The following is an 11189-nucleotide window of genomic DNA, read 5'->3' as shown; positions in this document are numbered from 1 at the left end:
CAAACACATAGCTACTGGTACATACCCTCAGCCCCGAGGGAGAACTACTCCCTCCTCGTCATGGAGAGCACCGGGATGATGAAGATGGCCATCGGAGAAGGATTGCCCCCTCCGGTAGGGTGCTGGAACGGGTCTAGATTGGTTTTCGGTGGCTACGGAGGCTTCTGTCGGCGGAACTCCCGATCTATTGTGCTCACGGATGTTTTTAGGGTATATGGAGATATATAGGCGGAAGAAGTACGTCAGTGGGCCACGAGGGGCTCATGAGGGTGGAGGGCGCGCCCCCCTGCCTCGTGACCTCCTCGCAGATCCCCCGACGTGCACTCCAAGTCTTCTGGGCTTCTTTCCTTCCAAAAATGAGTTCCCTGAAGTTTTAGGTCAATTGGACTCCGTTTGATTTTCCTTTTCTTCGAAACCCTAAAACAGGGTAAAAACAGAAAGTGGCACTGGGCTCTGGGTTAATAGGTTAGTCCCAAAAATGATATAAAAGTGTATAATAAAGCCCATAAACATTCAAAACAGTAAATAATATAGCATGGAGCAATCAAAAATTATAGATACATTGGAGACGTATCAGTGAGGTGGTTTTGCCTTCACGAGTCCCGGCAGGCCCTATCGGGACATCTTGGAAGTCTTCTTTCAGGGGTGGCCTCGTCCTTGTCGAGCTCGCCTGCCGGGCAAGGGAGGCTTTTGTCCTGGTGGTGTCTTGCTCTTCTGGTTTGATCTTGGTCATCTTGATCTGCTTGTTGGTCCTTCAATGCTCTTGGCTCCTTGCACTCTGACTTGGGTTGGTGCTCCAATCCTGTCCCCGTGCCTATGCACAGTCCGGGCAACAGACTCAGGGTTTGTTGCACCGACACCACCTCTAGATGAAGTTCTCTAGTGTTCTTTTGTATTTTTGTATTTCCATTGCATGTTTTCTTACTTGAGTGTTTCCCTTCTAATCATAAAAAAATCATCAAGATCTCTGCTGTTTTTCTCTTCATTTTTCTCTTTATCTAAAGTTAATTCATTGCAAATCCTTATGATAATTCCTTGAAAATCTTTGTGAGATTTCATTTGCCAAGTGAGCTAAGTTGACAAAATTTTCCTCTGTGTTGAACTCGGTCTCACCGATCAAAGCCCATGGGCTAGACCGAAACACAAGGTTGCCTTGAACACAGTTCATCGGTACAACCGACATGGACTAACTCGGACTCACCAATGAGCACCTTCAGTGGCACTACTATTCGGAATCAACGATGGAAACGGATCGGCGTCACCGATTTCACTACTGAGAAAACATTTTGCCATTTTATATTGCCTACGTTCTTCAGCTCCACTAATGATTCTTAACCTCTTCCAGTATCTTAAGCTACATGCTATTTTGTAGTATCTCTCAAGGACCACACCTACTTGACTCATGTTCCTAAAGTGCCCTTCTTGGTAATTGATGTCAAAGGGGGAGAGATAGAGCACATAAAAGCTTATCAATCAAACTTATCAAGAGAAAGAGAGCACTTCTAAGCTCTTCTAAAATATGCATGTTAACAAGAGGAGAGAAGTCACATGTCTTAAAGAGGGGAAAGACATGTTAGTATAATTGATTATTTTTCACTCTATTTTAATTGATTCATATTTGATCTGGTTTTATCTCACCCTACCTTCTCCCATTGTCCAATGTTAGATTCAGGAGGAGAAAGAGTCTATGCTAGGAGGAGAAAAATCCTTGGGATTTATTGCAAATCTTTAAATCTTTGGGGACATGTCTATGTCTAAATGAAGTACTCACCTATTACATGTCATCCCATTCTTGGTAATCTTGTGGATTTCAAAATTATTTTGTTTGGAGTGTTCTTGTGTTATCTAACTCTATTTTCTCAAGTTTACTCATTCAAAAGTCTGCTCAAGAACCACAAGGTAAGTATATGCATCACACTCATGTGCATGATGATCCCTTGCTTCTGCACATATTGTTTGCGCGAGAGATTCATAAACATGAAGGTACATCTTTCAATCATAGTGTTTGTTCTTATGCATATAGCCAAGATATATGTAACCCATTACCTGCTCTGTCATGCAATGCATTCACATGTTCTTCTATCTTATCATTACATGATTGCATACATGTAGGGGGAGCTTATGCATGTTACATGTTTCTCCAAAGATTTTCCTACTATTCTTCATATCATTTACTTAAAGCTTTGATGTATGTTTTCATCAATTACCAAAAAGAGGGAGATTGAAAGCACAAGTGCTCCCTGAGTGATTTTGGTAATTAATGTTAACATATTTCTTGTTGGACTAATAGTTCTATCTAGTGTATTTCAGACAAGTTCAACAATGGAGTGGTAACGACAAGAGGATGTGGAACCCCTTCAAAATGCTAAGGAAAAGATTGGCAAAAGCTCAAGATTCTTCATCTTTATTTTAGTGATACAAGATCACATTGAGTCAATAGGAAAGACAATAGTATTAAAAGGGGATGAGGTGTTGCTTAATGGCTTATTTTCTCAAGTGCTTAGTGATATTGCTCCAAAACCCTCAGCCACTTTCTCCATCCAAATATGTCCAAAACCTAAACTCCAACTCGGCCCCACCGATTCTCTCTATGCGGAGCCACCGAGTTCATATGACATAGCCACTGCGAGAAACCCTAACAGTTTGGTCTCACTGATACGGTTCTCGTTCTCACCGAGATGGCCTTGCCAGCACTCTGTGACTTGTTGCATTTATTTCGGTCTCACTGAGTTATGCAATCGGTCTTACTGAGTTGGCTTGACAGATTCTTTGTTGCTTATTGCTTCACTTCGATCTCACCGAGTTGATGCAATCGGCTCCGCCGAGACGATGTTTGCCCTAAGCCCTAACACATCGGTCCCACCGAGTTGTTCCAGTCGGTCCCACTGAGATTCCTAACTTTCACATTTTTTAACAGATCGGTGCCACCGAGTTCAACTATTCGGTCTCACTGAGATGAGTCAAATGTGTGTAATGATTGGATTTTGTGTGGAGGCTATATATACCCCTCCACCCCTTCCCCATTTTAGAGAGAGCCATCAGAACGTGCCTACACTTCCACCATACATTTTCTGAGAGAGAACCATCTACTAATGTGTTGAGATCAAGATATTCCATTCCAACCATTTGAACCTTGATTTATAGCCTTCCCCGAGCTGTTTTCCACTCTAATCACTCTTCCACCATAGCCAAATCTGAGAGATAGAGAGAGTTGAGTGTTGGGGAGACTATCATTTGAAGTACAAGAGCAAGGAGTTCATCATCAACACACCCTCTATTACCTTTTGGAGAGTGGTGTCTCCTAGATTGGTTAGGTGTCGCTTGGGAGCCCCCGTCATGATGTGGAGTTAAACCAAGAAGTTTGTAAGGGCAAGGAGATCGCCTACTTCGTGAAGATCTACCCGAGTGAGGCAAGTCCTTGGTGGGCGATGGCCATGGTGGGATAGACAAGGTTGCTTCTTCGTGGACCCTTCGTGGGTGGAGCCCTCCGTGGACTCACACTGCCGTTACCCTTCATGGGTTGAAGTCCCCATCAAAGTGGACATACGATAGCACCACCTATCGGAACCACGCCAAAAATTTGTGTCTCCATTGCATTTGCAAACTCCAATCCCATCCCTTTACTTTCTTGCAACTTGCATGCTTTACTCTTTCCACTGCATATACTATTGTCATACTTACTTGAAATGTATTGTGAGTGTTTTAACATGTGTTAAACTCAACCTTGACTTGAAGAAATATAAAACTGCCACTTTTGCTTGTGAAGGGTCTAATCACCCCCCCCCCCCTCTAGACCCCTCTTCTTGATCCTTTCAAGTGATATACTTCATGGCCAGACGCGATGGCGCAGCCTGCTGACGCGGGCACCTACGAGCCCAAGAGAGCCGTACCGACCAAGAAGAAGCAGTTGTTCACACAAGACAAGGCGGAAACCAAGCAGGTGCCAGTCAATGAGGACGGGCCTCCAAGAGCCACCTTTACCATAGGTGCCGGCCTCGACCAAGGTCAAGAGGGAGCATTGGTGAAGTTCTTGCACGCAAACAAGCATATATTCGTGTGGGAGCCCAATCAGCTGGTAGGAGTCCCGAGGCAAGTGATTCAGCATCATCTAAGGGTATGCCCCAATGTACGCCCTGTGAAGCAGCGGGCGAGATGACAGTCCGCTGAGAAGCAGGCCTTCATCGTCCAAGAGACCCACAAGCTGGAGGCGGCGGGTGCCATTCGCGAGGTTCGGTATCCTGAATGGCTGGCGAACCCGGTCGTAGTACCGAAGAAAGGCGGGAAGGGACGAATGTGCGTCGACTTCACCAACCTTAACAAGGCTTGCCCCCAAGATCTGTTCCCGCTCCCACGCATCAATCAGATCGTCGACTCCACCGCCGAGTGCGACCTGCTGTGCTTCCTGGATGCATTCTCGGGATATCACCAGATCAAGATGGCGGTAGAAGATGTGGAGAAGACAGCCTTCCTGACCCCGTGTGGGGTGTACTGCTACACCTGCATGCCTTTTGGATTGCGGAATGCAGGCGCAACCTTTCAGCGACTGATGCACATCGCCCTGGGGCGGCAACTCGGGGGAAACACAGAGGCCTACGTCGACGACATTGTGGTGAAGTCTCGGGAAGCAAGGACCTTGATTCAAGACCTGGAGGAGACCTTCGCGAGCCTGCGCCAAGTGAACTTGCGGCTTAACCTGGAGAAGTGTGTGTTTGGCGTCCCTTCCGGCAAGCTGCTGGGCTTGCTCGTGTCCCACAGAGGGATCGAGGCGAATCCAGAGAAGATAAAGGCCATCGAGGACATGAGCCCGCCGCGGACCCTTAGGGAGATGCAGAAGCTGGCTGGCCGGGTAACTGCGTTGGGGCACTTCATCTCCAAGCTAGGGGAACGCGCCCTACCCTTCTTCAAGATGATGACGAAGAAGGGCCCATTCGAGTGGACCCAGGAGGCCGATCGAGCTTTTCAAGACCTCAAGAGATACCTGACCAGCCCTCCGGTGATGGTAGCGCCACGACCCCTTGAGCCCCTAGTACTCTACCTCGCTGCTACCCCATACTCCACCAGCGCAACACTGATGGCGGTTCGGGAGGGACACAAACCAAGGGCGTGCTACGCCGGGCTACAACTGAAGCAGTACATGATCAGGAAGGCACCGCAGGAGCCGTGGCAGCGCCAACGGAAGACCAAGCCCAGCAGGACGACGCTGCCAAAACTCCCGCAAACAATTAGGCATCAGAAGCCCCGTCACCTCATAAGGCGTCTCAACTCCCGCAAGACACAAGCCCAGACACCGCGTAAGCCCATGTCGAACACCCGGTGTATTTCGTCAGCACCGTGCTGCGGGATGCGAGGGCGCGATATCCCATGCCTCAGAAGCTTATGCTCACACTCTTGGTGGCCTCACGCAAGCTGCGGCATTACTTCCAGGGGCACCCCATCAAGGTGGTCTCGGCCTACCCATTAGAGAGGGTGCTTAGGAGCCCCAATTATGCTGGAAGGGGCGCCGAGTGGAACATCGAGCTGCAAGCATTCCAGTTGGAGTTCAACACTACCAGGGTCATCAAGCGAGCCGCACTCGTTGATTTTTTGTGGCGAAATGGACGGATGTCCCGACACTTGAAGTAGGCGAAGACAGGTCTACCTCGCCAGGAAGTGAGTCACCGGACGACTGGGTCATGTACTTCGATGGTACCTTCACGCACCAGGGCGCGGGGGCTGGAGCAGTACTCATCTCGCCCACTCAGGATAAGCTCTACTACACCGTGCAGCTCTGCTTTCAGCAGGGAGAGAAGGTCTCCAACAACATCGCGGAATATGAAGGCCTCATAGCCGGCCCGAAGGCCGCGACAGCTCTGGGGGTGAAGCGCCTTACCGTTAGAGGCGACTCACAACTCCTCGTCAACTTCTCCAACAAAGTATACGAGCCGAAGGATGAGCATATGGAGGCATACCTCGCGGAGGTGTGCAAGATGGAGAAGCAGTTATTGGGCCTGGAGCTGCAGCACGTGCCCCGGGGCACCAACAAGGAAGCCGAGGACATCGCTAAGAGAGCCTCCAAGCGGCAGGCACAAGAGCCCGGTGTCTTTGAGGAACGGCTCTTCAAGCCATCGGCGACACCACCACTTTCAAGCACAGCTCAGCCTCGGGAGGAGCTCCCATGGCCTCCTGCCACAGGGGCTCCGGCCTGTGGCCCGACCTCAGGAGCTCGCTTGCTCTTGGCGCTCGAATCTCAGGAGGGATACTGGACCAAGGAATTCAAGGAATATCTGATGCAGGGGGTGCTGCCAGAGGAGGAGGAAGATGCAGAGCGTGTGGTTCCGCAAGCCACGGTGTACTGCATCCAGGATGGTGAGTTATACAGGAAGCGGCCGAACGACGTTTCCCTGCGCTGCATTTATAGGGACCAGGGGAAGGAGCTGCTAACTGACATACACGGAGGGGACTATGGGCACCACTCGTCATCACGGACCCTCGTCAGCAAGGTATTCCGCAGCGGGTTCTACTGGCCCACTGTGCTCAACGACGCAACTGAGCTGGTGAAGTCCTGCGAAGCCTACCATTTCCACGCCAAGCAAATTCATCAGCCGGCTCGGGGCCTCCAGACCATTCCGCTCATGTGGCCGTTCGCGGTCTGGGGGCTGGACATCTTGGGCCCATTCCCTCGAGCGCATGGGGGCTACCGCTACCTTTACGTCGCCATCGACAAGTTCACCAAATGGGCGAAAGTGGAAGTCGTCCGTACCATCCCAGCTGGCTCCGCTGTCAAGTTCATCAAGGGCCTCGTGAGCCTCTTCGGGGTCCCCAACCACATCATCACAGATAACGGCTCGCAGTTCACTAGTAACCTCTACAAAACCTACTGTGCTAACCTTGGAACGCAGATCTACTATGCTTCAGTGGCGCACCCCAAGAGCAATGGCCAGGCCGAGCGCGCCAACGCGGAGGTCCTAAGGGGCCTCAAGACCAGGACCTTCAAGAAGAAGCTCGAGGCATGTTGCAGGGGCTGGCACGATGAGCTCCAGTCCGTGTTATGGTCTATCCGCACCACCGCCACCAAACCAACGGGCGAGACCCCATTCTTCCTTGTCTACGGAGCTGAAGCAGTCCTTCCTCATGAGGTTAAGCATCGCTCCGCACAGGTCCTGACGTTCAATGAAATGCAGCAGGACACCATGCGGGGGATGGACCTCGTGCTGGGGAGGAATGTCGTTGCGAAGCTGCACTGAGGGCGGCAAGGTACCAGCAGGCGCTGCGGCGATACCACTGCCGCAACATCCGCTCCAAGACGCTCGAGGTGGGCGACCTCGTCCTGAGGCGGGTCCTCTCCAGGGAAGGGCTGCATAAGCTTTCGCCCATGTGGGAGGCCCGTTCAGGGTCGTCCATGTCTCCAGGCCTGGTGCCGCGTGCCTGGAGACGCAGGACGGGATGCCTATCCAGAACGCCTGGAACATCCAGCACCTCCGGAGGTTCTACCCATGAAGCAAGGCCCAGATCCTGTGAAGAAAGGCCCAGAGCCTGTGAAGAAGGCCCGGAGCCTGTGAAGAATCGCCGCCCGTGACACTCTCACGTAATAATGAGTGGGGCTGTACACCCCCTGGAGTCTCAGGAGCGCCGGCCTCAGGCCCTGGGGCTCCCTCGCACGCCTAGTGGCAGCACTTAGCTCCGCGCTCGCGAGAAGACTTGAAGACTAGATTAGGTGCCGAACGCGGCTTTTCATTTGCTTTCCGCAGTTGGCTCGCTTTTTCTTAATCGAAGTTCGCCTTTGGTGTTCCTTGCTGATTCGATTCCCTCGCCTCTTACCGCATTTTCCGGTTCTGGTTCGCTCGTGTTCTCTCTCTCATATACCTCATGAGGGGGCTAGGCAGGTGCCCTCGCGAGCATTTTTTTCTCTCTGCCTTCTCGCGAGCCACCCTCATTCGAGCCCGAAAGCTGGCGCATCTCTCCTAATCTGTGCCCCACGGGTACCGCGATACAAGGCGCCGGGTCAAGGCTTGGGTGAGCGACAAATCTCCTGGCAAAACTCCCTACTGAATTCTTTCGCAGTTCCCGAGCAATCGCGGACCACGAGGTCAAGATGGACATGAGGAAATAAATGCCTCGTAAGGAGGAGGGCGCCCCGAATGCGCCAGGATAAGTTATCTCTGCGCAAAATAGCCACACAACATTGAAACAACAAGCGTAGCATAATGGATAATAAGTTATGGTTCGATACACGCCCTTGTGGGCCCATGCTGGTTTCGTTTCAATGCAGGAAGGAAAAGGGAAACATAACAAAAGTGACGCTTGCCCCTGCAGCAACCGACGGGGGTAGGGCCTCGGTGACGTCCCGGGCCTAGTCGGACACATCCTCGCGCTTCACTGGTGCACGGCGACGAGACGACCCACTACCACCTTCGAAGCGGGCGCGACGGCGTGGCGGCTGATCAGGGCCGCCGCTACTGGAACTGTCACCCAGGGAGGAGCCACCATAGCCAGATGAGGCGCGGCCGGCGGGTTCGTCCTCCTTCTCGTCCCGACCATCGCCAAGGCCGAGCACCTCCTCGCTGTCGTTCACCTCAGGGCAGCATCCGGCGCGGCGACCGTTTTCCCCAAACACCCTCACGAGGAGGGGCGCGTCGCCGTCGAACTTGAAGTGGAGGGTGCACCGCCTGCCCAGGCCGTGCGCACGGGCGAACGTCTGCCAACTGCGGTCCAAAGCAATGTTGCCCGCGGCGGAGACCTCGACCGCGACCCAAGAAGCTCGGCTACAGCAACCGTATGCCTGCAGCCAGAGCCCGCCTGGACCGGAGCCCGGCAGCTCGTCGACAAAGAAGCGGGGGAGCTGGAGCCAGCCGCCTGTCGGATTCTCCGACCAGACAACGAACTCCGTCAGCACCTCCGACGCATGGAACCATGGTCGGGAAGGTCGCGCAACCATGGCGCATCTCCTCTTGTCGACAGGACTGCCGCGACCAGAGCGACTCCTGCCGCGCACTGCGGCGCCACCCCGGGAGTCGGGGGCCACGGCGGGGGTTGCGGCATACTTGCGGGGACGACCACGTCCTCGCTTGGGCGTCGGGGAGCTGGGTCCCTCCTGAGGGGCCTTGCCCTTCTCCGTGACGGAGAACCTCTTCGGTGATGCCATCACTACTAGCGGTGGAGCAAGGAGGAAGAAGCAAGTGAACCAAGAAGAGATGGGCGACGGGGGCTCCGCCCCCCTCCCCGTTTATAGCGGAAGAAGGCCAACCGGCACCTCCCACAATCTCAGGTAATGATGATTTTCCTTGCATGTCACAGGGACTTGTCAAGTCGAGCAGTTGCCGAGGCAGCGTGGGGAAGTGGAGGCGCCCACGTCTAATCAACCGCCACGCGTCAACTGAGGCCGCAGGCTTTTGGGGCCCGCGACGCTCCGCGCTTGACCCTTTGGCTTCGCCTCGAAGCCAAGCCCGAGCGACAGGACTTGCGGGGACAGGACTGACGCGACCAGAGCGACTCCTGCCGCGCACTGTGGCACCACCCTGGGAGCCGGGGGCCACGGCGGGGGTTGCGGCATACTTGCGGGGATGACCACGTCCTCGCTTGGGCGCCGGGGAGCCGGGTCCCTCCTGAGGGGCCTTGCCCTTCTCCATGACGGAGAACCTCTTCCGCGATGCCATCACTACTAGCAGTGGATCAAGGAGGAAGAAGCAAGTGAACCAAGAAGAGATGGGCGACGGGGGCTCCGCCCCCTCCCCATTTATAGCGGAAGAAGGCCAACCGGCACCTCCCACAATCTCACGTAATGATGATTTTCCTTACATGTCACAGGGACTTGTCAAGTCGAGCAGTTGCCGAGGCAGCGTGGGGAAGTGGAGACGCCCACGTCTAATCAACCGCCACGCGTCAACCGAGGCTGCAGGCTTTTGGGGCCTGCGGCACTCCGCGCTTGACCCTTTGGCTTCGCCTCGAAGCCAAGCCCGAGCGCGCCTTGGGCCTGGGGGCTACTGTCGGCGTTCTGGTAACGGGGGTCCCCAGACTTGCCTGCCTGTGGCCCATGGCGTGGCTGTGTTGGCAGGCCTATACGGCCCATGTTCATCGACAAGGAACCAAGACCCTCGCGAGGGGCCAAGCCTCGCGAGGCGGACGACGCAAGACCTCCTCAGGAGCGGCCTCACCAGGCTGCCTCACAAGGAGCGGAGATATCAAGGCGGGGCGAACCTCGCGAGGCTCTCGTGACGTGAGCCATGACGATCGACACCAGGCGGGCACCAGGCGGGCGCCAGCATGCGCAGTGTCCTTGCTTCCTCTTTTGTGCTAAGGGGGCAAGCGCAGGCGCGAAGTACCGAGGCATCAAGCAAAGGTTTCCATATTGGTGCAATGAGACCAAGACCCGTAGGACGGTAGGATGGAGGTCACTGTGGAGCCCAAGACGGCATCATCACCAGAACCTTTGGCAGGCGAAGACCACCTTTTGTTAGGATAGCTGGTACTAGCTGTCCCCTTTCAAATTGGTCGCCATTGTTGGCTCCCTTCCCACTCAATATTTGGGAAGAGGACCAGGGCCTCTATAAATAGAACTAGCCACCACAAAGAGAAGTGGGGGATGGAGAGCCAACCCTTAGCCACACCAAACACAAGAACACGTCAACCTCAAGAGGTTGTTCTTCCCCTTGTACTGGTCATCATCAACCCAAGAGGCAATCCACCACCACCACACTGGAGTAGGGTATTACACCACAACGGTGGCCCGAACCAGTATAAATCTTGTGTCTTTGTGTTGCGAGTGCGTCGAGTTCGTCAGCGAGACCTTAGCGAGCTAGGGAGTAGATCAGTAGAAGGGAAAGAACTTCGCGCGCACCCCAGTGTTCGAACCTTAAGGGTCTGCCGGAACCCCAGATCCGACACACAAGCCTTCAACATTTCATACAATCCCAAGAGGTGAAATGATACCCCTATTTGCAAGCTTAATAGTAACATCGATCTCTTATGTCTCAATAGGTGAAATATCAGACATAACCTCTTGATAGAGAGAAAAAATTCCACTTATACTGGCACCAATATCACATAAACCATGATAGCAATGATCTCCAATCTTAACAAAAACAATAGGCATGCCAAATACTCTTTTATTTTTATCTTTCTTATCCTATTCATTTCTAGCAGGTTTAGCAATTCTAGTAGCATCCTCATAGAAATAAATAACATGCCCATCAATAGTTTTAACCAAGAGATCT

The sequence above is a fragment of the Triticum dicoccoides genome, chromosome 2A (assembly GCF_002162155.2).
Source record: "Triticum dicoccoides isolate Atlit2015 ecotype Zavitan chromosome 2A, WEW_v2.0, whole genome shotgun sequence".
NCBI lineage: Eukaryota > Viridiplantae > Streptophyta > Magnoliopsida > Poales > Poaceae > Triticum > Triticum dicoccoides.
Note: the sequence above shows the minus strand (reverse complement) of the source record.